The sequence below is a fragment of the Zosterops lateralis genome (genome assembly GCF_965231275.1).
Source record: "Zosterops lateralis genome assembly, chromosome: 18".
In the NCBI taxonomy this organism is placed as follows: Eukaryota; Metazoa; Chordata; class Aves; order Passeriformes; family Zosteropidae; genus Zosterops; species Zosterops lateralis.
The window spans coordinates 792,985-818,803 of record NC_139778.1 but is presented as its reverse complement, the minus strand read 5'-3'; the positions used below and the strand labels follow the sequence as shown (position 1 = coordinate 818,803).

Below are 25,819 nucleotides of genomic sequence, written 5' to 3'. Positions count from 1 at the left end.
CTGCCCGAGACCTGGAGATGCCTGTGATACATCCCACCCTGCTGGCCTCTGATAAACCGCAGGGTTGGGTTTATAATCTGCTTTAAACACGCAGATTTGCAGATTTAAGCCTGGACTCGCCGATGGCACCTGGCAGGCTTTGCTGAGCACGGAGTGGCTTCACTATAACAGTGAATTAAAGCATCAGGATGGAACTGGCCGCTGGGAAGGGTGCAGGATGGATGGAGGTTTAAGGCAGCAGAGGGGCTGGGGGTGCCTCCTGCAAATTTGGATTTGCTGTAGTCCTCACTCAGAACTACCTGGGCCCACCTGGGCACCTCCCCCTGCCCTGCCCACTCTGCCCCCGCCAAAGGAGGGCTGAGGACCAGCCCGGCTCTGTGCTGCTCCTCGCCTCTTCTGCTTGCCTTGGCTGAGATCTTGGTCCCATTTTTCCCATTTACCCGAAGGCGAGATGAACCCTGCCCACAAAGCCCGTTTTCTGCTCATTCATCATTGAGGCGCCTGCAGAGGACACCGGCTTTGTCACCTGGCTAAGGTGAGGCAAATGTCCCTCTCCCACTCCAGCTCATCCCAAGGTGCGTCTGCAGTGGATTCGGACGGGGTGATCACTTTTATTTAAAGCGAGCAGGGAAAAGAGGAAATTCACGGAAAGAAACGATTCACAAGAGCTCACCCTGAGGCCCTGCTGCCATCTGCCGGGGGTCCCAGCGCCGAGCCCACCGCGCCAGCCCAGGATGGGGCCTGGGGATGGGACCGGGGAAAGGGACACCTCCAGGGGCTGCAAGGGGACGGGATCCCCGCCCTTGGGTGTTTTTTTTTTTCTTTCTTTCTTTCTTTCTTTCTTTCTTTCTTTCTTTCTTTCTTTCTTTCTTTCTTTCTTTCTTTCTTTCTTTCTTTCTTTCTTTCTTTCTTTCTTTCTTTCTTTCTTTCTTTCTTTTCTTTCTTTCTTTCTTTCTTCTTTCTTTCTTTCTTTCTTTCTTTCTTTCTTTCTTTCTTTCTTTCTTTCTTTCTTTCTTTCTTTCTTTCTTTCTTTCTTTCTTTCTTTCTTTCTTTCTTTCTTTCTTTCTTTCTTTCTTTCTTTCTTTCTTTCTTTCTTTCTTTCTTTCTTTCTTTCTTTCTTTCTTTCTTTCTTTCTTTCTTTCTTTCTTTCCTTTCTTTCTTTCTTTCTTTCTTTCTTTCTTTCTTTCTTTCTTTCTTTCTTCTTTTTTTGCCTGTCCCTCTCCCGCAGTTTTGCTCATTTGGGAGCAAAACCTCTCCGGAGAGGCCGAACAACCTGAAGTGTCCCAGCTGAGGATCTTGGCTGTCCCTTGCTCCTCTGGGATGTCCCTGGCTGAAGTATTTCAGTCCCTGCCTTTGGGAAGGCAGAGCCCACCTCCTGAGGGGTGCAGCAACCTGTGGTTTCTACTGAGATTTTCAGATTTATACCAGGTTTACACCTTGGCCATCAGAAAATGTGCGTCCAAAAGTGAAAGGGCAACGGCAATGACAGAGGTGGAACACGGCAGTGACAGGGGTGGGACACGGCAATGACAGGGGTGGGACATGGCAGTGACAGAGGTGGGACATGGCAATGACAGAGGTGGGACATGGCAATAACAGGAGTGAACATGGCAATGACACAGGTGGGACATGGCAATGACAGAGGTGGGACACAGCAGTGACAGGGGTGGGACAGGGCAGTGACAGACATGGCACATGGCAGTGACAGAGGTGGGACACGGCAATGACAGGGGTGGGACATGGCAGTGACAGAGGTGGGACACAGCAATGACAGGGGTGGGACACACCTGGTGCTCCTCGGTGCCCTCGTGGCTGTGCTGGGTGACAGGGCTGGGACCCGGGGAAGGACAAGCTGCTCTGGGCTCACAGCCCTGGCATGCTGTCACCTCCACTGTGGCTGTGTGGCTGTCTGGGGACGTGTCCAGCTGTCCCCAGGCCTGGGGGCAGCACAGCAGAGGCCCAGGGTGCAGCAGCTCCAGGGATGGTCCAGGTTCATTCAGCCCTGGTTATGGACACAGTGCCCAGAGGGAGCTCCCCAATTGCTGAGGAGCTCAGCAGCAGCTGCGGTGCTCTGGGAAGGGAAGGTGCTGCTGGCTCTGGAGACTCAGAGGTGGCTGAGACAGAGGGCTGAGGGTCCCCTCAGCCGCAGATACAACGGGAATTTCAGACCCCTCACATCGCCCCTCCTCCGGGCTGAGCCAGGCAGGCTGCCAGAGGCAGAGCACTCCCTGGGAAGGGTTTTCCGGGGATCCATCGCCCCTGGTGAGGCACAGAGGGTTTTCCGGGGATCCATCGCCCCTGGTGAGGCACAGAGGGTTTTCCGGGGATCCAGTGCCCCTGGTGAGGCACAGGGCCGGATGAGCTGCAGCCCCGGGGATGCTGAAGCCGCTCCATCCCTGCAGTTCCCCGGCAGGACACAGGGTGGAAACCTCAGCTCACGGGAAAGCCGCTCCCAGCCGGGCCCTTCCCAACGCTCTGCCCCTTCCCTGCGCTCCTCCTGGTCCCGGCCAGGGATCCGGCCAGGAATCCTCTGCTGTCGGGACAGGGAGCTCTGGAGTCGTGAGGAGAGGGGTTCCAGCTCCCTCCGGAGCCGGCAGCCCCGGAACAGCAGAGATCAGACTCACCTGCTGAAAGTGGGGCAGCTCTGGAGCCCTCCCAGCCCAGAACCGGCCAGGAAACCTTTGGCACCTCAGCAGATCGGGTCACGTAGAGTTAAATCGTTACCTCCTCCCTGGGAGGTGGAAGGGGAAGGTCTGGTGTCAGCTCTGCCCGCAGCGAGGCCGCTGCCCCAGTTTCATTTCTCAAGGGCTGCGGAAGAGCCTCTCAGGATCCTCTGAGTGTGCACTGAGAAATGAAAAACACAACTTGTGGGGAAAACCAGAGTCAAGCAGCTTCCCTTTTCAGTGACGCTGCTTCCCCTTCCCTCGGAGGGGCAGGAGGAGGGGACAGGCAGCAGAGCTGCTCTGCTGGGGCGGGGATGCTCCACTCCTGTGGGAACCCAGGGAGAGGGAAGCCCTGGGCTCACCTGGAGCCTGTGCAGCCCCAGCACCACCCAGCAGCCTTGGGGGCCGTGTGGGGACAGGGTCAGCCATCCCCCAGCTGCTGGAAGGGCTCGGTCTGGGCACCAGCAGCAGCCCCCAGGGAGATGTGCTGGCTGCAGGCTGCAGAGCTTGGCCCAAGTGCAGAGCTGGTGACTTTATGGCATTTTGGGGGGGCTCAAATGCTCGGTTCCCAGTATGGGGCTGAGCTGGAGTTGCTGTTGCAGGGAGGGCGTCAGAGAGGAATGGGAACAAGGCTGTGAACTTCGGTGTAAGGTGAACTTTGGTGTCCAAGGGCAGGTTGGAGCAACGTGTTCACTTCAAGGTTCCCTTCACCTGCCGGGGGTTTGGGACAAGATGAGCTTTAAGGTCCTTTCCAACCCAACCCATTCTTTTTCTCTGGGGTGTTCAGAGAGAACTGAAAGGTCTAAATGAGCTCATCAGAGCCCAGCCTCAGCTTCCTCCTCCTCTGAGGCTGGTCAGCAGCTCCAGGGGCAGGAGCTGAACTGGGATGTGCTGGAGCTGCTGGTGCTCCATGGCCATGCTCTGCCTGGAGCTCCCACAGCTTTGGCATCATCGTTGGGGTCACCACAGCCATGCTCCTCATGGGTGGGCGCCACTGGGGATGCCCTTTTTGTGTTCTCTGTGTGACCCAAAAGGCACCTGGGATCACTTCCTGCTGCCTGCTGGATCCCCAGGATTCCCTGAACTCAGACCAGCCAGCAATAAGGAGGAACACAGCTCCCTGCTCCAGGGAGCTCCCAGCTGGTTTTGACATCCCTGGTAGGTGTCCCTGCCCCAGAGCCCTTTTCCCGAGCTGGCTCAGCCTGGTGGCCCCACGTGCTGTTTGTCACTGCTGCAGCCCTGGCACGGCCCCTCCCTGCCCTCCTCCGCTTCCTTCCTCTGCCCCGAGCCCCCCCAGCCCATGTTTGGTAACTTCCTCAGCTGCTCCGGGCCCCCAGGAGCAAAACAAGGAGCTCCCGGCGCCTCAGGTGGGGAGGGAAGGGAACAGGAGGAGGGGACACTGCAGCCCAAGCAGCCAGAGGAGTTTGGCCTCCGCAGCTTTGGCCCTTCAGACACCTCACAGTTCCTCCAGCTCAGGGATCTGCCTGAAGAGCTGGGTCTGAAATGAGGAGGTGGAAATGGGGCAGAAGGGTTGGGAAAGGTCAGATTGGCATCCCAGACCGGCCTGCAGTGAGGAGCTCAGGCCAAGAGGAGCTGGGACACAAAGCTCCGCCTGAGCCCTTGTCTGGTCCCCAGGTCAGCGCCTTGGGGCAGGTGGCACCGTGACACCGACCCCAGACCTTCCCCGGCCCGCTATTTTTGCTGCCCCAGGATTTCTTCAGAAGTGCTGGTGGCCACTCAGCTGGTGAGGCCGAGCCCATGCCCCTCCAAGGGGGTTTCACCTGGCGCAGGTGACGCAGGCACCCGGGGCTCTTGTCGCACAGTCTTTGCACAGCCGGCCGTCGACTCTGTGGGTCACCAATGAAAGGGGATTTCAGCTCTGACTGCGTTTGCTTTTTTTGAAATTCACTGGAATTTCACTGCGGAACCCGCAGCTATTTTGGCCCCCGAGCAGGTTTCGAGTCTCGGAGCAGCAGTGGCAGCGGTCACTCTCTCGAACAAATCGAAATCCACAGAGGAACCCGCCCGGATTCCTGCCCTCAGCCCCGGCCACACGCCCCGTGTGCAGGTGGAGCAGGGGACAGGGGACAGGGGACAGGTTAGGGGACAGAAATCACGGTGGGATGGGCCTTGGCTCAGGAGCAGCCACGAGGGCAACAGGAAAAGATGCCACCGGGGCAGACGCCAGCAGCACGTCTCCAACCTGGCGCCACCAGCCTGGGCTTGGCACTGGCACAGAGGGACTGAGGGTTTGCCCAGCAAAGGTGAGGAAGAGGACAGTGCAGGGAGGGAAGGTGAACACCACAGACAGGATGGGGGAATGGTGAGAGGGAGAAACGGAGAGGTGGATGGGTGGAGGGAGGGAGGGAGGGCGGGATGATGGATGGATGAAGGGATGGATGGAGGGATGGATGGATGGAGGGATGGATGGATGGAGGGATGGATGGATGGATGGATGGAGGGATGGATGGATGGATGGATGGATGGATGGAGGGATGGATGGAGGGATGGATGGAGGGATGGATGGATGGAGGGATGGATGGGTGGATGGATGGATGGATGGAGGGATGGATGGATGGAGGGATGGATGGAGGGATGGATGGATGGATGGAGGGATGGATGGAGGGATGGATGGAAGGATGGATGGGTGGATGGAGGGATGGATGGATGATGGATGGATGGATGAGGGATGGATGGAGGGATGGATGGATGGAGGGATGGATGGAGGGATGGATGGATGGAGGGATGGATGGATGGAGGGATGGATGGATGGATGGATGGATGGATGGATGGATGGATGGAGGGATGGATGGATGGATGGAGGGATGGATGGAGGGATGGATGGGTGGATGGATGGATGGAGGGATGGAGGGATGGAGGGATGGATGGATGGATGGATGGATGGATGGAGGGATGGATGGAGGGATGGATGGAGGGATGGATGGATGGAGGGATGGATGGAGGGATGGATGGAGGGATGGATGGAGGGATGGATGGATGGAGGGATGGATGGAGGGATGGATGGATGGAGGGATGGATGGGTGGATGGAGGGATGGATGGATGGAGGGATGGATGGATAGAGGGATGGATGGAGGGATGGAGGGATGGATGGATGGATGGAGGGATGGATGGAGGGATGGATGGGTGGATGGATGGATGGGTGGATGGATGGATGGGTGGATGGATGGATGGATGGATGGATGGATGGATGGAGGGATGGATGGAGGGATGGATGGAGGGATGGATGGATGGAGGGATGGATGGAGGGATGGATGGAGGGATGGATGGAGGGATGGATGGATGGAGGGATGGATGGAGGGATGGATGGATGGAGGGATGGATGGGTGGATGGAGGGATGGATGGATGGAGGGATGGATGGATAGAGGGATGGATGGAGGGATGGAGGGATGGATGGATGGATGGAGGGATGGATGGAGGGATGGATGGGTGGATGGATGGATGGGTGGATGGATGGATGGGTGGATGGATGGATGGAGGGATGGATGGATGGAGGGATGGATGGATGGATGGATGGATGGATGGAGGGATGGATGGAGGGATGGATGGAGGGATGGATGGATGGAGGGATGGATGGGTGGATGGATGGATGGATGGAGGGATGGATGGATGGAGGGATGGATGGAGGGATGGATGGATGGATGAGGGATGGATGGATGGATGGAGGGATGGATGGATGGATAGATGGATGGAGGGATGGATGGAGGGATGGATGGATGGATGGATGGATGGATGAGGGATGGATGGAGGGATGGAGGGATGGAGGGATGGATGGAGTGGCAGCTGAAGGGTTGGAAAGGCGCATGGGTGGATGGAAAGGAGACACTGACAGAGGGAAGGGCAGACGCACAAATAGCTGGATGAATGCAGGGGTGGGTGAGGGGCAGAATGACAGGAGCAGGGATAGAAGGAGGGGTGGATGGATGGAAGAGTGAAAGGTGGAAGGGAAAGTGGTGGTGACGTCCCGACAGACGGACCCACGGATGGACAGACCAGGGGATTCTGGCTGGCTGAACGGCAGGACCAGAGCGGGGCTGGATGAAGGGAGGGGAGGACGGAGGGCCGGACGGGCGGAGGGAGCGGGGGCAGGTGCCGGGGCACGGCCGGGGCGGAGCGGACGCGCACATGTACGGGGCGGACCCGCCGCCAGCCCCGCCTGCCCCGGTGCCCCGGTGCCGCCCGGAGCGGAGCGGAGTGAGACTGAGCCCGGCGAGAGCCCCGCGGGGCCGGCCGAGGATGGGCACGGAGCCCCGGCGGCAGCCGCCCCGCAGGTGGGAGAGCCGGGGGGCGTGTGGCTGGGGCGGGGGGACCGTGTGAATGGGGCGGGGGGCCGTGCACACACCGAGCCCGGGGTGTCCCTGTGCCCGGGGTGTCCCTGTGCCCTGGGCGGGTGTCCCTGTGCCCGGGGTGTCCCTGTGCCCGGGGCGGGTGTCCCTGTGCCCGGGGTGTCCCTGTGCCCGGGGCGGGTGTCCCTGTGCCCGGGGTGTCCCTGTGCCCGGGGTGTCTCTGTGCCCGGGGTGTCCCTGTGCCCGGGGTGTCCCTGTGCCCGGGGCGGGTGTCCCTGTGCCCGGGGCGGGTGTCCCTGTGCCCGGGGTGTCCCTGTGCCCGGGGCGGGTGTCCCTGTGCCCGGGGTGTCCCTGTGCCCGGGGTGTCCCTGTGCCCGGGGCGGGTGTCCCTGTGCCCGGGGTGTCCCTGTGCCCGGGGCGGGGGGCCCTGCACACACCCAGCCCGGGGTAACCGGGGCGGGGGGCTCCGTACAGCCCGAGCACGGGGAGGAAGAGCTCCCTTGCATTCCCGGGTGCCCGTGAAGCCCGTGGGTTGGGGCGTGTCCGGGGGGGGCTGTGTCATTGGCGGGGGGCTCGCTGTAAATGGGGTAACGGGAGGGGGACGGGAGCCGGGGGTCCCGTGTGACTGGGGGTGTCACCAGCCGGGCTGGGGGCTCCTCTGGTACTCTCGGAAGGAGTCCCCCGGCACCACGTCCCCTGCAGCCCCCGGCCGGCCGTGCCCGGCCAGGAGGAGCGGGTGTCCCCGCGCGGGTGGGGACAGCACGGCTGACAGCAGTGACTCATTTCGGGACTCTGTGTTTGTTTTCCTCCGGCGGCCCCACGGAGCTGCCGCTCGGGGCAGGTGTGGGCCCTGCCCGCCCCAGGGGAGCCCCGTTCCGTGGGGGGGTCCCGGGAAATCCCGGGGTTTGGCAGGGCGGCGGTGACTCAGCCCGGCCACCGCACCGGGAGCGGGTCCCCGAAGGGACCCAAAGGTCATAAATGGCCTGTCGCTCCCTCAGCCGGGTCTCCGCAGCCCCAGGGAAGGCTCTGCTTTAGCAACAGGATGTGGTTTGGGATGTGACAAGCTCAGCAGCGTCACCTCTCCAGCACCGGGGGCTGGACACAGCCCTGGGCCGTCCCCGGGCCGCCTCTTGCTGCCTCTTGTGCCCCCGAGGAGCATCTTCCAGCAGGGGATTCTGGTGTGGCCTCCCAGTGTCACCCAGGCCGTGCCATGCTCGGGCCACGCTCCCTGCCGCACCCGGAGGATGCTGAGCTGCTTTGGAGTTGTGAGTCTTGAGGGAGGAAAAGGCTCTGCTGATTCAAATCACTAACGAAAGCGGGAGAAAAGAGCTTTCGGCCCTTTGTTTTCATGTTTGTGACAACCTGGTTGCTGTCAGCCAGCACCCAAGGGCTGGTTTCGGGCCTGTGCCGCTCCTGGGGCAGCGAAACTGCTCCGGCAGCTGCTGCTCCTGCTGCTCAACAGCTGCAATTTCTTCTGTTTTCCCATTTAGGTCAATTTTCTAAATCTCGCTCCTCTGCACACTCCAGGGATTATGCAGGGTGACAAGGCTTTAATTTTCCTGGCTGTCAGAAAGGTCTGTTGGTTTGGCGTTTGGGGTTTTTTCTCTTGTTCGAAGCACAAACTCGGATGAAGTCGTGAAGTGTTTCCGAAACCCGGTTGCAAAGCGGTTTGGAGCTCTGGGTGTTGCTCAGATTAGAGCTGAGATACAGAAAGGTGAGAAGACAAGGAGCCAGAGCCGGGCTGTGGTGGCTGCAGCGGTTCCACTCCTCGGTCACGGTGACCGCGTGGGGCCCAGGCGATGCTGGGGATGCTCCACAGGTTTCTGGAGGAGGCAGCCGGGCAGAGCCAGGTGTGCTGCAGCGGGAGCTGGGATGTGAGCAGGGTCCTGCTGAGCTGAGGGGGGAGAGCTCAGTGCTCTGGCTCCGTGGGGACACCCCTGCCCTAGAGCTCAGTGCCTGCCCCGGCTCCTGGGGACACCCCTGCCCTAGAGCTCAGTGCCCTAGAGCTCAGTGCTCTGGCCCCGTGGGGACACCCCTGCCCTAGAGCTCAGTGCCCTAGAGCTCAGTGCTCTGGCCCCGTGGGGACACCCCTGCCCTAGAGCTCAGTGCCCTAGAGCTCAGTGCCTCCCCTGGCCCCATGGGGACACCCCTGCCCCAGAGCTCAGTGCCTCCCCTGGCCCCGTGGGGACACCCCTGCCCTAGAGCTCAGTGCTCTGCCTCCCCTGGCCCCGTGGGGACACCCCTGCCCTAGAGCTCAGTGCTCTGGCCCCATGGGGACACCCCTGCCCTGCTCCTGACACTTCTGCAGCGGCTCGGGGCACAGGAAAGGCCATGAGGCGTGTTGGAGGCGCTTCCTCAGAGGGAGAAAGCGGAATCCCGGTGTGTGTGGTTGGGAAGGGGCAGCCCCGCACCTCCGGGCTGTAGGATGGAGCTGCTGGCTCTTCCCTCCTCCCCCAGGGAGATCAGAGCATCCAGCTGGGACACAAACCAAAACCGGCCCCATCTGCCTTTCTGCTGGAGGTGGAAATGAAGATGTGGGTTTTGCAGTGAGAAAGAAGAAGTGAGAGCAGTGGGAAGCGTTGCTGGAGAGGAGCAGTGGCTGCTCCAGAGGGATGAGCTGCCCTGGTGAGGCGAGATTCCCGTGCTGCAGCAGCCCCAGGGAGGCCCAAATCAGTGTCCTGGCTCTGCTGGGGACCAGGGACACCCCAGCACCACATGGGGACCTCGCCACGCTGCAGCTCACCCTAGAGTAGCTTCAACTTCTCTTTTTTGGGTGCCCACTGAGCACTGCAGGCCTGCCCGATTTTTGCTTTATTTTTCTGCAAGCGGAAAATTGTGCCTGAGGGTGTCGGGGGAAAGTGCTCAGGTGAGTGCCCCAGGTGCTTTTTGTGTCTGAACTCCACTCCCAGAAGTGCTTTGAACTTCCAGGTGACATGATGGGGAAGGGAGGATGAGGTTTTTATGGAAGCTTTTCCCCCAACCCTTTGTGCTAGGCTGGAAATGTCACTGCTCAGGGAAAAACGGGAGCTGTGGATGAAATCCAGGCTCTGCAGCTCTTTCCCTCCCCTCTCCTTTGCTCCAGTTTCCCTCATCCTTGTCCGGTGCGGGGACAGGGTCCCACCCACCCAAAGCCATCACAGGGGGCTCCAGGTGAGCTCTGCAACCCCCCCAGGGCTCAGCGTTGTTTGGTGACGAGGAGTTGACATTCCCGATTGATATATTTCCTCTCCTGCCCTCCTCCTGGGGGCTTTAGCTAGATCAGTTATTAGGAGGATTTGGAGGTAATTATTTCAAGGACGAGGTGAGATATCTCAGAAGAGGCCCCTTCCCCAGGACATTTGTCCCAGACGTTTATTCTTCGAGTTTCCAGGGGGGAAAGAGGGTGAGCAAAGGAAGGGGAGACAATTTATATCCTCCCAGCTCAGAGGAGAGACAGCTGGACCACAGCCAGGGGGGTCAGAGAAGGAAGGAAGGGTCACTCTAAGTGGTCAGGGAGTCCAGGGGGTCAGCAGGGAGAAACCATTTCCCCAGAGAATTACAACACCCGATGGTCCGGAGAGCATCTCCGTGTGCCGCAGGCCGGAGTGGGGCTGGGACCTGCCACCAGAGCTCCCTCCTGGGGGGATCCCGGGGAGCAGCTGCAGCTCCCCAGTGCCTTTCCCATCGCGGAGAGCGAACCCCGCCGTCCCCGTCCTTCTGATCCGTCCTTTGGCCGCCAATTAGCGCGACGTGAGAACTTGTCTCGCCGCCGACGCGCCCGTGTGGCTCCTCAGATGCTTTAATTGCGGTGTTTTGGGGGGCCGGGTGCCATGAAATGGTAATTGTTGTGATTGTGCGGCGGGCGGGAACTGAGAGATGCAGCTCTTTGGCGAAGCCTAATTAGGAAATAGGGACACTGTTGGGAATGGCTCCGCGATGTGATTTTCCTAATGAAAGCCGCTGAATAGGCAGCCTTGTCATGAAGAACAGCCTCGCGAGGGCACTGCCAATTGCTCCTCTCTAGTGTTAATTTTGTATTTCCTCCCCATTGTTTCTAATACCCTCTTGGAAAAAGCTCGAAGATAAAATGCTTTATTTCCTCGCGCCTCGTATCCTGTTTGGCAAGCGGCGATTGGAGCGTGTGCATCTGGAATACATGAGAGGCCAGGCAGGAGCTCCTTCACACTTGTTCAGCTATCATTTCAAGCTCTACCACTGGGGGGGGAAAAAAATAAAATAAATAAAAAAAATCCACTTCAGCTTGCGGCTGCTGGGCTCCCTGGCGGGAATGCCTGGCTGGGAGGGCAGATATGCGGCTGGACAGGAGCGTGCTGGGGAGTTTGGAGCCCCAGGCTGGGCTGGTTTCCCCTCAGTGTTGAACCTGATTGAGTCTGTGGCTTGGTAAAGCCGAGCTCGGAGCTGCCGGGGCAGCAGCTGTGGCTCAGCGCTCCCACCTGGGCTGCTCCTTCCCGGAAAGGCCCCACCGCTGCCTCCACACCTGGGCCGGCCAGGGAAATGTGGCTGGAGGCGGCAGATGTGAGCGCCGGCCGCTGGCTCAGTGAAAAGAGGAGCAGGAAAGCGCTGCCTGCCGTGCTGCCGTGGCGCTGGGACAGTTGTCAGTGACAATTATCAATGACAGTTTTCAGTGACAATTCTCAATGACAGTTTTCAGTGACAATTCTCAATGACAGTTTTCAGTGACTCTGGGCGCCGCAGGGGCTTTGTATTTGTAAAAGAGATGGGACTGCGCCTTGGCTTCCCCTGAGATGCTTCGTTTCATTGCCCCAAACCCCGCAGTGGTGAGGCTGAGAGCACCTCGGGTGCTCCCAGACCGCCGCTGCTGTTTATTTTGGGGTGGGCTGCAGCAGAAGCGAGCAGGGCTGGCATGAGCAGCCCATGTGATGGACATGGGGTGCCAGGGGATACAGGACACGGGGTGCCAGGGGATACAGGACACGGGGTGCCAGGGGATACAGGACACAGGGTGCCAGGGGATACAGGACACAGGGTGCCAGGGGATACAGGACACGAGGTGCCAGGGGATACAGGAAGGCGCTGCCTGAGCAGGAAGGGCTCAGCTTCACCCCGATCTTGTGACTGCCCCAAGCAGCTGCCGGGGCAGGGGATTTGCCATGATTGTATCCGGCTTTGGAGGGTTTGTGCGGCCGCTCCGGGGTGTTTTCCCTGCCGTGCTGGCCGTGCAGGGCGCTGTGGATGGGCACGGCCGCTGTGTGCGCGCTTTGGGAAAGGCGCCGTCGCCCTGAGCCCGCAGAAGTGTTTTTCATCCCTTCCACAAAGGCCCATTCTTTGTTGTCTCAAATTAGGATGAAACGCTTCCCCTTTCAGCTGCTTCCCCCATCTCTGTGTGTCTATTTAAACCCTCAGCCCAGAGGCTTCTCGGCAAACAAGCTCCCATCCTTTCAGGTGGCATTTCCCTTTTCTCATTGTTTCTGGCAGCCTGTACATGTGAAACTCGGCCAACGTTTCTTCGTTCTCGCTGTCTTTGTGTTTGATAAAGCCCACAAATGGTACACACGAGTGTGCAGCTGCCTGGGGAAGTCACAGCATCCCTCAGGTGTGGAGGCTTTGCAGCGAATGAGGGAATTCCAGCCTGGGAAAGATCCCTGCTGCTCCTCATCCAGCTCTGGGGATCCCACCCGAGGCCTCCCTGGATCAATTAGCTGGGTTGCAATCAAGGCTGCCAAGGTTAATGTTCCCCGAGGGCTGCTCATTAACTGGGAATTGTCCCCAGGCTGACATGGGATGCCAGGGGTGCTGTTCCCTTAGGGAATTCCAGGGTGGGGAGGAATGGTTGCAAACTCACTGTTATGACCCGTGGCCCTGGGCTGTCAGAGCCCGGTGCTGGGTTTAGAAGTGATGGAGGACATTGAGAGTCAAATGAGATCCCACCTGCCCTAGGTGAGGGTTAAACACCATCCCACCTGCCCCAGGTGGGCTTCAACCAGGGCATCATCGTCAGGGTGATGCTTTAGGATGGAGGGAAGAGCCTTTGGGAATTGGGTGTTTGGGGTCAGTGCCAGCTCAGCTCCCTGGGACAGGGCTGGGATGAAGCACTGCCCCTCTTGGGAGCAAAGCCCCCATGTCAGGATGCTCCAGCCCATCCTGGGAGCGTCTGAGGGCTGGAAGTTCATGTGCTGCTCCTGTGATGGCTGTCTGGGGGGATTTGGGGGCTTGCCTCCAGAGCCTGGCTGGAGGCTCTTCAGAGCTGGGCTGCTCTTGGTGTCACTGGTGGCTGTGGTGTCACCTTCAGATCCAGTCCCTGGGCTGGGGAGAGGGGCTGGAGAGTCATGGACGGGTTCTTCATGTGCAGAAGGGGGCACCTCTCGCCATGGATTTTTGGGCTGCCAGGGATGGAGCTCTGGCTCTACAAGGGCAGCCCAGGGGATTGTCCCAACTTCTCCAGTGCCAGCACCTCCCCTCTGTGCTGCCTCCCCCTCACCTCTGCAGGTTTAGCACCTCTGGGACACGGGGCTGGCCTCCAGCACTGAGCCTGCAGCTTCCCAGGGCTGAGCCTTGGAAAGGTTTCAGGCTCTGGGCTGGTTGTTGCCCCTCACAGGGAAGTGTGGATGCTGCTGGGGCAGTCTGAGAGTGCTCAGGGAATGGAGCCCGCTGGGCCTGCCCACTGCAGGATGGGTGTCCCCCTCTCCTCGGGCTGTCCCTCCATTTGGGGACTTCCTTTCTCCCCCTCACTGTGATGGGGACACTGTGAGGGCTCACACCCTCCTGCCAGATCTGTGAATTCCAGCCCCACTTCCCCCTGGCCTGAAGGCAATGGGGACCTGCTGAAAACGTCCCTGCCATGATCTGTCCTTTGTGCTGCTGCAGCCAGCGGTGCTGGGCGTACACTGAACGGTTTGGGCAACCAAGCCAGGGACTGAAAAGGCTCCTGGGTTCCCAGCAGGGCCTCCACAATGGCAGGAAGCAACTTCTAAAGCTTCCTTTGGATACACAGGGCCTTGGGGGAAAGATTTACTTGCTTGTTTATGCTGGAAGTTAATCTGTTTAGTGGGTCTGGCATTAGAGCTCACAAAAAGCCCTCAGAAATGGTCACGCTGCTTGTTTGTAGGGCTTTGTCTCTCACTTACTTTGTCTCACAGCTGGAGGAGTTAAGCAGAGACAGAGCCAATTGAAATCTCACGTGTGAACTTGTTTTTCCAAATAGCCAGAAGGAATTAGGACCAGCTCTCCCCTCCTGCATCACGAGGGAGCTGCGAGGGGAAGGCAGTGGGGCAGGGATTGGGGTCCCCGCTGGGGAGGACCCTTGTGCCACCTTGCTGGGATGGTTCCTGGCCCCATCCAGGCTGGGAGATGTTTTTTCAACAGAAAAAACCCAACAGACCCAACCCTGTGAGCCAGGGGAGCAGAGTAAGGAGCCACAGCACATCTGTGGGGTGCACGAGGTGTGTTGGGAAGGGTTTGGAGAGGCACAGGAAGGTGCTGGGTCAGTGGAACACAGAGGGGGTGATGAGCAGCTTTCCTGGCATGGCAGTGTTGGTGTTTCCCTTGGGTTCAATGCTGCCCTGAGTGTGACAGTGCCACCCACATGTGACCTGGCACAGCAGAGAGGGGTTTTCCCCAGGGACCATGGCCAGAGAAGGGCCTTGGACAGGGCTGTGGGACATGTGGGGCATGGGGCTCTGCCCTCCTGATCCAAACGCTTCCTTGGAGCCTCTTCAGCTGCCAGGAGTTCATGGGAGGAGCTCAGCACCTGCTCCATGTGGGCAGGGACCCCACAGGGGTGTCCCACAGGCTTTTGGGGGGTCTCCTGAGCATGTGAACACTGGGGGTTTTACCAGCTTCACTCCAGGCCAGTGGGCACAGCCCCCTCCCAGCAGGGATGGCCCCTCCTGTCCTGGCCTGGGGGGTGTTGGGAGGAACCCCTGGCCACTGCTGTGTCCTTCAGTTCCTTCTCAGCAGGAGCAGCTTGGGCTGCTGCTGCACTGTGGGAAACACCGTTTTTTCCTGTTTAAATGATGCACTTGCTGAATTTTTTATTTCCTCCCCCCATCCCTGTCTCTCCTGTGACACAGGAACTCCTGTGCTGAACTTCCACCTTCCCTAAAGAGGAGCCCTGGGGTTTCCATCACACCCTGCTGGTGACCCCCAGCTCCTGCCAGGCTGTGACCCCCCCCCCCGCCCAGCCTAAATCCTTTCGAGATTTCACCTGGGACCAGGAATTGCCTGTGATGTTGGGGTGGAACTTCAACCTCCACTGTGGTGACAATGACTGGTAGAGGCTAAAATTAACTCTTGCATCATGTGGCCAGGGGTTTTCAGAATTGCTGCCAGGAACAAGAGCATTTCCTCTCTGAAAACCCAGCTATAAAACTGGGCTGCTCTTACTCACATCAGATCTGTGTCATTTATGTTGCTCTTGGGGTTTTTGAGGAGGGAAACAGAGGCTGCTCTTGGCTGGCTGAGTTTGGCCAAACTCACTGAGCCCAGTGAGGGGGAAGGGGTTGGTGATGTCCTGGGTGGCCTCTCCACCCCCATGGATGTGGAGATTCCAGGCAGGGTTGGAGATCTCGCTGATTGCAGAGTTGCTGTTGCTGATGAGAACAAGAGATGGGTTTGTCTCTGTGCTCCTGGGCAGAAAGCAAAGCCCAGGCTGCTGAAACCTGCCAGTCTTGGCCTGGTAGGTCTGAGGGAGGGAAGAGAAAAAGAAGAACAGGGTAGGGCTGGATTCCCACCCACCCACCCATTTGTCATTTTCAGAAAGTCACTGTGAGGGTCAGAGTGTTCTTCAGCCAAGAAATTCCCTGAGCTCTGTGGCCGCTGCTCTGCCCCAAGGAGTGGAGTGCAGGCTGGAAGGGCTCCTGGGGGTCCCTCCCTGGCCTGGGGACAAGGACCATGGACCACCTGTCCCCTGGGTCTGCTGCTGCCTCCAAGGCTGTGGGCGCAGCTCAGTCTCTCCCAGCAGCCTTTCTGTGGGAAGTTCCTCCCATTTCCCACCTCCTGCAGACCAGGGCACATTTCCTCCCCACCATTCAATCTGAACCTTGTCCTTCAGCATCTCTAGGAACGGGACTTTTGGAGTTTCCTTCAAAAACCATCTCCAAAGAGTGATCCCAGCCCAGCCCAGGGGCTGGTTGTGCAGGCCAGGTGCTCTGTGCTTCCTGAGGAGTTCATTCACAGCGTGATTTGACAACTCAAATCAACTGAATCCTTGTCAAGATCAATATTTTTTTGGCCAGCAATGGCAGTTTCCGTCTTTAGCTGGTGGCGAGTGTGGGCTTCAATCCCCCAGGGGTTTCTCGTGCTCTGAGCAGCTGTGCTTTGGGGGGTTTCTGGAGGGGAACTGGGTTTTCCTGCTGAATCCTCTCCTCTGGTGGGGCTGTCCTGCTCAGCAGTGATGGAACCTGAGCAGGAACCTGCTTGGGGCTGCAGCTCTTGTGGCACCTGTGGGCAGCCCTGTCCCGGCCTGACCTGCCTGACTCTTCCTTGCCAGGAATTTGCCCCCAGTGGGAGAGCAGAGGAGAGGCTGGATGGGTGGGGCCAGGGTATGAACTCCCTCAGGAAAGACCTAAATGGCTCAGGAGGGTGAATCTGCCTGTCTGTGTGACCAGTCAGCTCAAAACTCTCCCTGATCTTACCAAGCCTTTCACAGAGGCAGCTCCAGCCCTCAGAGTCAAGTTACCCCAGCTGGAAGGCTGAGGCTGCACTGTTTGTTGAGAAGAACTGATGGCCACTGAGACCAAAAGCAGCCAAGTTTTCTTTGTGGTTTATCCCAGAAGAGCAAATGTTCACCATCCCTTATATTTTCACCCCCAAAACCATCAGGGCTGGACAAAGACCTTGAGTTTCCTCCTCCACCTGTCTGTAGAGCCCCCAGTGAGTTTTGCTGTCCCTGAGGACTTGCTCCATCTGAGAAAGTCATTTTTCAGGGGGGATAGAAGCCCTCAGGGGTGGCAGACCTTGTGTGTTGTTCCCTCAGTGACTCCCAGTGAGCTGTGAATTCTGGATGTTGTGTTCTGATCTTGTGACTGTTGGGATGCTCTCCGTGCTAGTTAATGTCCTGTAATTGCAGTGCTCACAGATATTCCTTCTGAAAACTCCTCCAGGTGCCTCTTTGGTGAGGGGCTGCAGAAGGAACTTGTAAATAGTGAATGTGTTAAGGGCTGAGCCACCTTTAGGTGTGCTGGAGAAAGTGTCTGGTAATGGGGCTTAACCCCCTTGGGAAAGGGAAGCAGGAGATCTTTCCCTTTAAATGGGGATGGAATTTCCGTTGTGGCAGCAGAAATCCAGGCTTTGATGGCTGCAAGGAAAGGAGAGATGATTGAGGCTGGGAAACAGAGTCCTCATGCTAAGCCAGTGGAGCAAACTCTGGTGATGGATGGTGGGAAGAGCCTTTCCTTCAGTGTCTGGCAGCAGCTGCTCAGGACGGAGCTGTCCTGTCGGCGTCCAGGTGGGAAGATCCAGCTCCATGGACACACAGGGAGGAGTGGCTCTCTTGGCTCTGCTCCCCCTCAGCACCACACAGCACTGCCTGAAGGGGAGCTGACCCCTCAAACAAGGAGGGAAAGGCCCAGGATTGCCTGAGCCCAGCTTACCCACGAGCATCATCACTTAGGGGAGATCAGAGTCCTTGCTCGGCCCCGGAGTTGCTTTGCTGTGTCTCCTTGCCCAGCCCTTTGGGCACATGCCCTGCTGGGGTGTCTGGTGAGCACCAGGGACAGCCTGGCTATTTCTGACCAGATCATTTGTACGTGGGCTTCATTTCTGCCTTTTCTTGCTCACGACTGTTGGTGTTCCTGGAACTGCCTGCCCCAAACGGGCCCTGCTCAGCCCCAGCCCCGTTGCGCAGCGCGGCCGGAGCTGCCCCTCGGATGTGGCAGGAGCCTGAAATCCTCCTCCGGGCTAGGAAAGGGTGCCACAACTTCCCCCTGGTTCCCAGCACTTCTCCTTTCAGCACGGCACACGGGAGGCAGGGCAAGAAGATCTCTGAAATTGCGGAAGGGCGCGTTGCCCTTGGGAACCGAGTGCCTGGGGAGGGGGATCCGCATGGGGAGGGATTCAGCTCCTGGCCTGGGGCTTCCTCCTCAGCTGGGAAGTGAGGGGAGCCAGAGGATGGGGGGATGCAGGCTCTGCAGGGAGTCGCCTTATCCCATTTTTCCACCCCTGGGAACCACCGTGCCATGTCTTTGCTCACCCACGGGTTGGTTGGGATCTCGTGGAATGCCGGCAGTTCCCATGGGATCATTCCCACTTTGTGATGATTCCCTGGTGCTGTTGGGGAGCGAGAGCCCTCAGCCAGGCCCCAGCTGTTCTATGAACCCAGCCATTCAATATCTATCCGTAAATACATACAACAGTTGCAAAAAAAATGTATAATCAAACTCAGAATCGAAGAAAAATGATAATTAAATCATCTGCTTAGTTAACTAAACCTTACAGCATTGTAGAAAAAAACTTTTAAAAATAAGCATGTATGTGTTGATTGTCATCACAGTTATCATAGTATTTATGCCTTATCTGCTTCAGTATATCCAACAAAAGTTTAACAAAACTGTCAAAAGAGTTTTCACAGTTCAAACAAAAAGAGAAGGTGTTGGAACCCTGGGCACTAAAAATTTTAGGCCTTCTGTGCTAACAGACCCCCCAAAAAACACTGCCTTTGACCTGAGGCCTTAGAGAACGGCTCTTGGCTGTTCCCACTGAGGCCGCCGGGGTTTTGGCTGGAATTTTCTTTGACCTCATTTGATTACCGAGCCCTACGTGCTCAGCACCAGGGCAAAACATCCCAGGGAAAGTAGCTTATGCAAAAACACCCAGGGCCGGTGCATTTCCAGAGACACAAAGGACTTTCCAAGGTCACTGCACGGATTCTGAGCCTGGCAACAACTCCCCAGGGTGGCTGAGGGAGGGCAGGAGGAGCTGGGCCCACTTTGGGACACGCTGTGGATGGAGTTGACTGAGGGGGTCACCTTGTCCCTGCGGGCTCTGGGGTCCCTCAGCTGCACTTCCCCTCCAGCCTGGGCTCAGGGCTCGGGCTGGGGGCTTTGGGGGAAGGAAGGAGGAGCATCCGCAGTGAGGGGAACAGCCTGAGCCCCCCAGCTCTGGAGAGAGGAGTTCTCCAGCTGCTCAGAGAGGAGGGGCTGGAGGGAAAGCTGAGAGGGTGAGGAGAGGAGGTGCCAGCACAGGGAAGTGTCTGTGAGGGCTGGCAGCGGGCAGGGACAGAGTGGAGCCGTCCCGAGGGGCACAGGAGCTGCTGCAGCCGCCCTGGGCTCTCCCCACACCTCCAGGGGTGGCCCTGACACCTTGGGTGAGATTCCTTCTCTCTCAGCTTTCCTCAGGCCTTTCTCCTGCCACTGTCACAGAGGAGCAGCAGGTCCATGCTCGGGGCCAGAGCTCATCTTCGGATGGGATGGGATGGGATGGGATGAAGGATCACAGGCAGCAGCAGCAAAGGGACAAATGCTGGATCCCCCTGATGCCCCTGATGCAGATTTAACCCCCAATCTCTTGGTCCTGCCAGGGCTCCTCAGAGCTGAGTCCTTCTCTGCCAGGTGATGCCTTGTCCTGGGGGTGAGGAGCTCTCCCAGCCTGGGGGGTATCCCAAAGCTCTGTGTTTCAAAGAGTTTGTTGTTTTTTTCCCTCCCCCAGCTCAATCCAATCTGCACTGGGCGATCAGCGCTTTGAAGCCTTAATTGCAATTATGAATCTTCCTCTGTTCCCAGGTCTCCCCTAATTGGCTTCCTGTGCGAACTTCCAGGGCTGGTGAAAACAGAGCTGCAGTTTTTGTGAGGGAGCTGCTGGCGTGGGGCTCCCGAGCCCAGATAAAGCGGGGCCCAGGCGGGCCCTGTGCTGCTGTGCCCAGATGCTCACAAGGGTGGCATTATAGCAAACCTAAGCTGATTTACATGCTTGCATTTTCCAAGTGCTAATCTAGTGGGATTTTATTTTTTTTCTTTCTTTCCCCCTCCTCTCCTTTTCTTTTCAGCCCCCTCTAATCTCCTGCTCTCCCTGCCAGGTTCCCAGCTCCTTTGGCTGGAATAGGCCCCAGCTAAATCCTTTATCTGTCTGTTTGGCAGCCCTGGGTGCAGTAGTTAGCAAACGAGTGACACTTTTCCTGGCTCATTAATTAGATTTACTGAGCTGAGCGCTTGCTGCAGCAGCAAGGCTCTGGACAAGGCAGTTCTGTATTTTGTTTCTTGGAAAATTGGGGTTTAAAAAAAACCCCCCAAAAAAACAAAGCAGTTCCAAGGCAGTTCTGGTCCCAGTGGTCAAGTCTGCAGCTCCCCTGCCTGCACTGCTGCTGGGAACACGCGGTTTTCTCGTGTGCAGCTTTATTTCTGCAATTTGCTGCTGCATGGGCAGTTCTGGCTGTTGTGTGTCATTTGTTTTGCTGCTCAGAGTTTGGGGATGGGTGGCTGGGTACTGTGCTGGGTGCCCTGGCAGGATATCTTGGTTAAGGCAAGTGGTTCTTGTGGCTTACAAAAAAACCTCGGTGAAGTATTGGGATGTTTTTTATGTATTATAAAAATGAATTTTTTTTTTTTTTCTTGGCGTGTCCTGCTCTGCCAGCTTTGCCTGCCAGGTTTATAAATGGGATTGGGAAGGAGATAGAAGTGGAAGGATGAAAGTAAATTCTGGTTCACCTTTACCTGCCACTGCTGACTGTGCTGAGCAGGAGGGGAAACTGAGGCACAGAGAGGTCTCACCGAACTCTGGGCTTTGATTGTGGATTTGTGATTCCCTCTGGGAGCACTGGACAGCACCAGCTTTGCTTTAGGGGCTCAGCAGCCTGGGAGGATGGTGAGTGCTGGGGCTTTGTCAGGCCCTGGGACACCTGGGGAGGCTGGGGGAAGGACAAAACCCAACAAACTCTTGGAAACACTGAGCTTTATCACATCCCCCAGGCTGGAAGAGCTCCTCAGCCCTAGAACACCACGGGCACGTCACTGGTTTCTGGTTTTGATGCCAACAAGGTGCCATGCACAGGAGGGGCTCAAGCAGAGCCCAGCAGTGTGTGGGGACAGACCTGCCACAGCTCTGGGGGGAGTTTTGTGGGCACAGAGCTGGGGAGGGGAGGAGAGCAGGAATAGCAGGGCAGGAATGCCTGAGAGGGGTCCCCGAGCTGTGACCAGGACACCAGGAATACCTGAGAGGTGTCCCCAAATTGTGACCAGGACACCAGGAATGCCTGTGAGGGGTCCCTGAGCTGTGACCAGGACACCAGGAATGCCTGTGAGGGGTCCCTGAGCTGTGACCAGGACACCAGGAATGCCTGTGAGGGGTCCCTGAGCTGTGACCAGGACACCAGGAATGCCTGTGAGGTGTCCCCCAACTGTGACCAGGACACCAGGAATGCCTGTGAGGTGTCCCCCAACTGTGACCAAGAGCACTTTTCACTTCACCCACGTAGGATTTGCCCTCCCAGAGCAGCAGCGAGTGTTTATCCAGCACCGAATTGTTGCTAATTGGCTGCCCTAATAGCACCCGGCCTAATTAGCCGGGTCTTTACACCTCCCCTGTTAATTTGGATATCCCCGGAGGGAGCTGCACTTCCCGGGAGGTGACCCCCATCAGCTCCCTGAGCCTTTTGATCCCTGCCGGGGGCTGCAGCTGGGAGCCACCAGCCTGGGCTCTGGCGGAAAAAACCTCTCGGCTATTTGGAGTCGGCGTTTTGAAGTTAAAAAGCGCAGGAATAAGGCGAGGTCTCCCCGGGGGTAAGTGAGAAGGGGAATGAGCTGCTGCCAGCCGGGGAGCTGGGGATGTGCCCCCAGTCTCCCTCTGTGCGGGCACTGACCTCACTTGATCAACCTGTGCTCTTTGTATTTTTTAAAAAATTTAAATGCTTCAAAAAGCCCATCCAGGTACTTCACAGAGCTCCAGGTGTGAGCTGAGCTGAGCTGTGAGTGCTGCAGGGTGAAATAGAAAAGGTGGGAAAGCTGAGAGGAGCGCAGGGTAATCCTGGTGAGTGGATTTTAGCAGCTCCAAGGAGGAAATGCTCAGGGTTTAAGGGTTTAATGCTAAGGGAAATGCTCAGGGTTTAATGCCCTCGGGATCCCAGGATGGGCCAGGCTGGAAGGGATCCCAGTGGCTCATCTCCAGCAGGGCCATCCCAGGGCAGGACTGTGCCCATGCACCTCTGGAATATCCCCAGGGAGGGATTCCAGCCCTGTCTGGGGAGCCCAGGGCAGGGGGAGTTGTCCCCAACTCTGATCCAGGTGTTTCACCTGCCCTCCCACAGGGTTAAAGCCTCATCCCTGACCCCAGGACACCACAGGGAGTGAGGATGAGTGGCAGGGATGGGCAGCTCTGCAGACACAGTCAGGATTTGGGATGTCTGGGATGCTGCAGGGGGCCAAACCAGCACAGGGAGGAGCCTGAGGGCAGGTTCCCACCTGGGTGCCACTTCTCCCAGCTGGTCCCAGGCAGAGCTGGGCTGCTGGGGGCTTGTGCTTTGCCATGGGAATCTAAACTGGTGCGTGAAGCAAAAGGTCTCCTTTGATCAGGAGCAAAGAGTTTCATTTTTTCTGGCTTGATTTTTTTGCTTTTTGAATCACAGTCAAATGAGGTCAAACGCTGTTTTGAAATGATGAGTTGCAAGGTTTCATTCTGACTCCTTGAGACTCTCCGGGCAGATCCATGTTTTGCCATCCTCTCTATTCACTGAGCAATTCCCTCACCTCAGAACAGTTTCTGGGATTATTTTATTCTTCCTGCTGAATCTCTTGCAGCCCTGGTTGTGCTCCTCCTGTGATTCAGTTTGCTGCTTTGGTTGCACACCCTTGGAACGACTCAATCCTAAATTTCAGGTCAAGCATCTCCATTGTCACCGAGGCTGCAAAGGTGCCTCCCTGGCAGCTGCTTCATGATGCTGGCAGCCCCCACGGGCTGGTTTCACCCTGGGTGGGGTGTCAGTCCTGCTCCTGATGCTTCTCAAGTGTCTCTGTGACTTTTTCAGCTCGAGCACGGCACATCCCAGAGCAAAGGGCAGCTGAGGTGGGCACTGCTGGGACCCTGCCAATGATATTTGGGATTTTTTTTCCTTCCTTTCAGTAGGGCCTTTACCTCCAAATGTCCCAAACAAGGACAGCTACGCTTTGGAGCTGTTGTTGTTTGTTAGCACCTCTTGGGTTGGTTTTTTGGCTTTCATGGATCCTTCACCTCCCAAGCCCATCCTTAATCTCTGGCTGTTAACGCGGGTAACCTTGAGGCTGAGATTTGGGAAATGCCATTGAATAACTCCCCTCTGCAGGCTTGGCTTTGAGTGGGCTGACTCGTCTTAGGCTTTTCTGAGCCTGCTGTGGGTTTCCTGCTCTGAGCCTGGAGCGGGGCTGCTCGAGGCCGGGCTGTGCCGGGAGGGGCTCAGCGATGAAACCACCGGTGGTGAACAAGCTCTGCCCTCCCAGCAGCTCCTCTAGACTCACCCCACCCCTGGCTGTGCACAGGATGGGGGATTTGGGGCTTTTTGGGTGGCGTTGCTGGGGGTGACACGATGCTGAGCGCTGCTGGTGTCACACACGTGTGGTTGTGCTGTCCCCTGTCCCCTTCTCACCCTCCCTGGGTCCTGCTGCCTCTCAGAGCTCCCTGGGTTGGCCCTTCCCTGAGAGGGAACCACCAGGGAGACCCTGAGGGAGAGGAGTCAGTCCTGCCTGATGTGGGGCGAGGCTGTGTCTGGATTTGGGGTTTCGCCCTGCCTGGCACTCAGGGCACACAGCTCTGCCCATCTCCAGATTTTCGCTGGGGTTTGATGACTTGGCTGTGGGTTTGCTGGTTGGACACAGCTGACGAGCAGAGGCTGCTCATCTCAGGCAGATGGCAGGGCACTTCCCTTATTCCTGCCTTCCCCAGAGGTTGTTTTTCCCTTGCCCGGGGGACGAGCCATCCTTTGGTTGCAGAGTGTTCTTTCCCAAGCTGGAGATCTTCCCCCTGTGACTGCACATCTTTCTTTCTGCCTCATCCTGGTGCTGTGTGGTCAGTCTGACAGACAGGGCAGAGCAGAACTGACCACACACCTGCAGTTGTTGTGTCTGGCTTCACTTCTCCCCTGTGTGACAGGAGTCTGTGTCCTGGCCATGGAGTGACCGTGGCCACAGCTGTGCCTTCCCACAGAGCCATCTGCTCATGGCAGTGGGAATTTTGAGTTCATTTGGGCTTCTTTGGGCATCTCAAGGCTTAGGTCACCCAGCCCGGAGCAGCCACCAGCTGGGTGATGTTGGGGGTGTTGCCTTTGGTGGGGAGGGGCCCATCATGGGGGTCCCTCACAGGAGCTGAGCAGCCCCAGGGACAGCCCACAGAGCTGTGTCTCTGTAGTCGGTGGCAGTTTGGATTAATCACCTTTCAATTCCCCAGGCTGGGCTCACTCCTATCCTGTGCTGCTGCCAAGGACAGCCCCGTGCTCCCTGCGGGTGCCCAGGGTGTCAAACCCGCTCTGCGGCTGTTGTGTCACGTTCTGTAAGGGCTGTTTGACACTCAGAGCGCTCCGAAACTGCTGTGCACGTTGGGTGCTTTCCCTGCCCTGTGGTGGGAGCCTCTCCTGCAGCCTGGTTCTCAGAGACAGCCAGGGCAGGGAGTGATCTCCAGCTCAGAGGGAGCTCTGCAGTCGGGGCTCTTTGAGAGCTCTCCAGTTCTCACAATTCTCACATTTTTGGTGAGGTAAATGAGGTGTTGCACCTGAGAAAGGCTGCCTGGGTAGGGCTTGGTCCTGTTCTTTCTCTCACGGGAGATGCCAGGTACCTCTCCTCTTCCCAAAACACCATTTCCTACTAATAACTCCGGATTTTGCTTCCTCCTGTGAGCAATGGGAAGTCCTGTGTCATTCCTGCCCCTCAGCACCGTTATCCTGCACTCACAGGCACTGTTGCTACACCAAAAGTAGATTTTCTTCTTGTACCAAGAGTTTTAAGATGGAATCGCTGCCTGAGCCGTGCTTTGGGGGCGATTCTCTGCGCTCCTGCTCTGCTGCCTCTTCCCCCGCGGGCTCAGGGAGTGGGGGCTCCCTGACGTGGGGGTTTGCAGCCCAAGGAGTGAATATCCCTGTCGTGGCTTGGTGTGTCCTTGTTGTCAGTGCCACAGCAGCCTCAGTGGGGCAGGAACCCGGCCCTGTGCGGAGCTTGGATGGCACAGCCTCCTCTGCAGGCACCCCGAGAGGATGTTTGTCAAAGCAGCTGCCTCCTGGATGGCCTGATACCTGCCTTGGTGTGGTTTGAGAGAACATCTTATCACCCTCATCTGCTGCTCTGCCTGAGCACACCGGGGCTGAAGCTTTTCTTGAAAACTGCAGCTTTCTCCCCGCACCACCCCGTGTTCTACAAAGGCTTCCTCCAGCTGCTCCCTCCCTCCCTCCCTCCCTCCCTCGCTCCTGCTTTCTATCTTTGGCTGCCGTGTGAGTGAAGGGGAGGCAGTAAAACCTTGCGAGCAAACAGCTGAAACCCAAGGTTTTCTTCTGTAATCTAAGAAAAAACAGTTTCGCTGGAGGAGCAGGTACTCCAGGGCACAGCTCCACCTCCAAGCCTTCCTCTGCAGTGAGGATGCATCTCCCAGAGCTCCTGTCCTGCCCCTGGGAGGATGAACTGGAGTGGGCAGAAAGCTGAGGTGGAGCTCAGAGGGGTCGATGACCTGTCTGGGGAGCTTCTGTGAGGATCTTACCTTGTCAAAAAGCTCCGAGTGGGTGGGATCCCTTTGCTTTAAACCAAATTAAGTGATTTTTTCCTTCTGGTGCAGCATCACCCCAAGCTCCTATTTCCTTCAGCCTCATCAAGCTCCTTGTCCTGGTTCCCTCAGTGCCCAAAGCCCTCCAGCAGCAGCATCGATCCAGGTGCTGAGCCACGTCCTGGCACCAATGTCCCTGCCCTGGTGCCACTGTCCCCGAGCCTGGGCAGCGCTCCGAGCTGCAGGAGCG

The 25,819-nt window shown here is 57.6% G+C and overlaps 1 protein-coding gene across 1 annotated transcript in view; it reads left to right on the top strand.

Annotated features, from left to right (window-relative positions):
* The first annotated feature begins 6,862 nt into the window (after nt 1–6,862).
* The window catches only part of PIK3R5 (phosphoinositide-3-kinase regulatory subunit 5), a 45,107-nt gene continuing 26,150 nt past the window's right edge, over nt 6,863–25,819 (top strand). The window contains exon 1 of the mRNA XM_083874817.1: nt 6,863–6,954. The gene's annotated coding sequence lies outside the window, so the exon portion shown is untranslated. The remainder of the gene's footprint in view (nt 6,955–25,819) is intronic.